This window comes from Trichomycterus rosablanca, chromosome 2 (genome assembly GCF_030014385.1).
Source record: "Trichomycterus rosablanca isolate fTriRos1 chromosome 2, fTriRos1.hap1, whole genome shotgun sequence".
Classification (NCBI taxonomy): domain Eukaryota; kingdom Metazoa; phylum Chordata; class Actinopteri; order Siluriformes; family Trichomycteridae; genus Trichomycterus; species Trichomycterus rosablanca.
Genome location: NC_085989.1, coordinates 48,625,585 through 48,630,506, shown reverse-complemented (window position 1 = coordinate 48,630,506; position 4,922 = coordinate 48,625,585).

The window sequence follows — 4,922 nt, the reverse complement described above, 5'->3', positions numbered from 1 at the left end:
GGATGATGGAAACTCCAATCTGCATAACAACAAATATCTTATTTTTATTCTAAAACATAAAACTGCTCATCATTATTCCACATTTTGCTTACTTGCACCTGAATTATTATTAATATGAATTAATAATAATGAATATGAAATGAATTATTGCTAAATTAAGTGACAGTAAGTATACACCATTATACTTACTCCTCTACTAGTCCAACATCATCTAACGGAAAGTTCCTAAACATTTTAAGAAGTAAAATCTATTTTTGATATGAAAATCAACCATCCCACCTTTAGTTTAATCAAGCTTGTAAAATCTTATGATGACATAACATGCTCTTTAAATGTAAGACAGCATGGGACATTAATGGACCCACAGACACCACTGCAGCTCTGACCTAACAAAGACACTTCTACTCATTTTGCATATATTTTAGATAACGAGATACATCTTTTCTCTGAATGAGAAAAACTGATCACTGCAGTGAATGGATGAGGTTACTGCTGCACACTGCCCAAGTCACACCAGTCTGGGAATTACGTAAATCACACTTTGGTTTGATATGTTTACATTCCCATGTATATTTACACTTCGTAGATGCTCTTATCTAGATGGAGTTACAGAAGAGTTTCCTTACTCTAATTCAAGTACACAACAGTCCAAAGGTAGAACTCTGCTGTAACCCTGTTAGAACAAAGCTAGGTGGAGAATATATATGTATGACAGATATAAGAATACTAAGTTACTAAATATACTATGTTAGTTCTCAACTTAAGTGCTTAGTAAAGAGGTGATGAAGATCTTTAATCATCTTTTGAAGATGGTGAGAAACTCAAGGGGAAGCTCGTTCCACCATTTGGGTGCTAGTACAGAGAAAAGCCTGTACAGGCTGTCTTCCTTGAGTTCTGAGAGGAGGATCAAGATGAGCAAAACTTAGAGCTCAAAGGTTGTGTAGTACAGAACAGGGATTTATGAGTTCTCTAAGGTAGCAGTGGTAGCTTAGTGATTAAGGTCCTGGATTAATAATCAGAAGGTTGCCGGTCAAGCCCAATCGCACTGTTGGGCCCCTGAGCAAGGACTTTAACCTTCAATTGCTCAAATTGTATTCAGTCAAAATTGTAAGTTGGTTTGGATAAAGGTGTCTGCTAAATGCTACAGATGTAAATGGGGCTTTGTAGGCAAGCATCAGTGTTTTAAACTGAATGCGGACAGCTACAGGAAGCCAGTGAAGAGAACGGAGCAGTTGGGTGACGTGGCAGCAGTGTGGTGATGATGTGGCAGCAGTTGGGTGATGTGACAGTGTTTGGACTGGTTAAAAATCAGGTGGTTGCAGGGGTTCAATAGTGGACAACCCCAACACCCCTAACCATTAACTTGGTTCTGCTTGTAAATAATTCTCTTTGGTCCAGCAACTAAGCTTGGACATGAGCTTACATTCTTACGTACACATGTTAACTCATCCACATAAACCCGGCCCTCTCTGTAATAAACTGGAAGCTTTACTCTGATTGTCTGTGTGTGATCAGTTTCTTCTCGTGCACACTCAGGTTTTGCGGGACTCTTTCTCTCAAACACATAGCAACACATGACACTGAAGTAAAGGATCTGAATGCCAAGACTGTAAGATCTCTTGCTAACAGCTTCCATAGAGATAAATAGCTGAATCTTTTTTATGTTATAGAGGAGAAACTGACATGCTAATATGTGAAGGGAGACTACTCAGTAGTTTGATTTAGATTAAATTAAGTGAAAGGTCTGAGTGAGGTCATTTGATTTCGGGGCTGTTGCAAGATGCTCATACAGTAGATCTGGAAATGACATTCAATATTACATTATATGAAGATTACTTAAAGGGCCCTGTTAAAATGTTAACAATATATCATTCAGAGAGCATCTATGATGATTTAAATAAAGAATAATTAATGAATGAATTAATTAATTACGCCTTAACATTACTGTCCCAGAATGGTCTACAGCATCTGCTTTTTGCTGTTAGCATGACAAAACCTTATAACATATAACTACACTGGGTTTTGGGGACGTAGCTCTAAAATATCACAGGGTCTGGAAAACAACCAGATTGTGTTCTGCTAGTCAAGTATTAGTATCATGATCATGTAATTACCAAGACATGTTAAACCACACTTCCTTGTGTAGATTCATGTTTAAAATATCTTGGAGTACAATAATGAAGATTGAGAAGCACGAGGAAGTGCAAACACAATTTCCAGTAAACACAATAAAAGAAAAAGAATGAAAACATTGGAAATATTTTTCTGTCTAATTCTGCCAGTTAAATAAAGATTCAATAGAATAAACTAATCACAGATTCTTTTTTAATGCGTTTAAAAAATGTCCCAACTTTTCCGGAAATAGGGTTTGTATGAATGTAAGGGTCATGTGAAGGCAACAAGAAGATGATGATCACTGCTTTGGCAGATCCTTTTAAAAGCTGTCATTATCAGAGGCAGTATGGGAAAGCGTAGGTTAAGCCCAGAACCTGAAACCTCCAAGCTGGCAGCCACAAATGTACAGGGTCCATACTAGGAAGTAAGATTTTTCCAACATTTTTGACGAATTGCCTATCCCTGCAAGTGCATTCCACAGGACACACCCTAAGCATTCCATCTCTGTGTCTGTGTCCCTGCATTCTTTTTTTCACTAATACAAAGCTTAAATCCAAATATACACTATATAGGCCTGCCTTAAATATTGTTCCATAGGGATAGATGAAGTACTCTATCTATCTATCCATCCATCCATCCATCCATTCATCTACAACCCCAAATCAGAAAAATGGAAAATGTAAATAATAAACAAAACACAGAGTTTCTTACATTAACTTTGACTTTTATTTGATGTCAGACAGGATGAACCTGAGATATTTCATTTTTTATCTGCTCAACTTCATTTTCTTTATTAATAAACATCCATTCCTGCATTTCAGGCCTGCAAAACATTCCAAAAACAGTTGGGACAGTAAAGCATTTACCACTTTGTAATGTTGCCGTTTCTTTTCATCACACTTAAAAGAGGTTTTGGCACAGAGGAGACCAAGTGATTTAGTGTTTCAGCTTTTATTTTGTCTCATTCTTTCTGCAAACACGTCTTAAGATGTGCAACAGTACAGGGTCGTCGATGTCGCATTTTTTCTTTCAAAATTCGCTATTGGGGACAGGTCAGGACTGCAGGCAGGCCAGTCCAGTACTCGTACCCTTTTCTTCCACAGCCATGCCTTTGTAATGTGTGCAGCAGGTGGTTTTGCATCGTCTCATTGAAAATTGCTGGACGTCCCTGGAAAAGACGACGTCTTGAAGGCAGCACATGTTTCTCTAAGATCTCAATGTACTTTTCTCCCTTAATGCTGCCATCACAGTGTAAATGACCTTTACCAAGGGCACTGACACACCCCCATACCATGACAGACCCTGGTACTGACACAAACCCATACAATGACAGACTCTGGCTGTTGGACTTGTTGCTGATAACAGTCTGGATGGTCCTTTTCGTCTTTGGTCCAGAGCACACAACGTCCATTTTTTCCAAAAAAGACCTGGAGTGCTGATTCATCTGACCACAATACATGTTTCCACTGTGTGATGGTCCATCCTAGATGCCTCTGAGCCCTGAGAAGTCGATGCCGCTTCTGGACATAGGGCTTCTTTTTTGTACAGTGAAGTTTTAAGTATCATGTGTGCAGTAACTCTGTATTGTAGAGCTTGATAAAGATTTGATAAACTAATCCCTCACCCATGTGGTTATATCAGCTATTGTTGGGTGGCGGTTCTTGATGCCGTCTGAGGGATGGAAGATCACGAGTGTTCAGCTGAAGCTTGCGCCCTTGGCCTTTACACACTGAAATTCTTCCCTGATTCCTTGAATGGTTTAATGATATTATGCACTGTAGAGGGAGAAATATGCAAATCCCTTCCAATCTTTCTTTGAGGTATATTGTTTTTAAACATTTCAATAATTTGGAGATCTTACGATCATCTTTGCTCATCAAAGACTCAGCCTTTCCTGGATGCTGCTTTTGTACCGAACCATGATTACAATCACCTGTTGATGTCACCGGCTTAAAATCACATCATTATTTAGTTTTAGTTTTAATGTGTTGCAGGCCTGAAATGTAGGATGTAAAGAATGGATGTAAGAAACTCTGTGTTTTTATTGTATTTACATTTTCCATACTGTCCCAAATATTTCTGATTTAGGGTTCTACCTACCTACCTACCTGCCTGTCTGTCTGTCTGCCTGTCTGTCTGTCTGTCTGTCTGTCTGTCAGTCAAGGCTTCCATGAAGTCCTGTAGCTGTCTACAAGACCAGAAGAACTTGGTTACAACATCAGAGAGGTTCTCAGCTGTTTCTTTTTTTAACAAGCTAGATTTATTTTTCTTATTGCAGGATTTGTGTCTTCAACAATATCAAAGAAGTATTTAGGGCTGGGCTTAGTCTCCTAAAAATGTAAACCGGCACCTTGACACAACCATAACAAGGCGTCCTGATATCTCGATGGGAGCACTGACATCACAAAAAATGAGCTTTTTTAGTCTATTATAAGACAACCCAGAAGCGAGAGGTCACATAAAAAAAAAATAACAAAGCCAGGTCCAGACAGACCTGCAAGCTGCATAAAATTAAGTGAATTTGCATAAGATGCCTCAAACATAGAGACCTAAAAAACCTAACATATCCAAAGTGCAATACATTTAGAAGAAAAATGAAAAAAATCCCCAGCACTACAGTTAAAATAAATAACATTGCCAACCTAGAATGAAAACAAACACTGTTGCGCTCCACTGGGCAAACCAACACGTCTGAAAATAGAAGTGTAAATGCTATTAGTAAGCAAACAGTGACCTTTTTAGTAGAAAAGGAGGTGCTTATATCTAATGCACCATGATAAGAAGAGCAGGTTACATCAGAGTTCTCT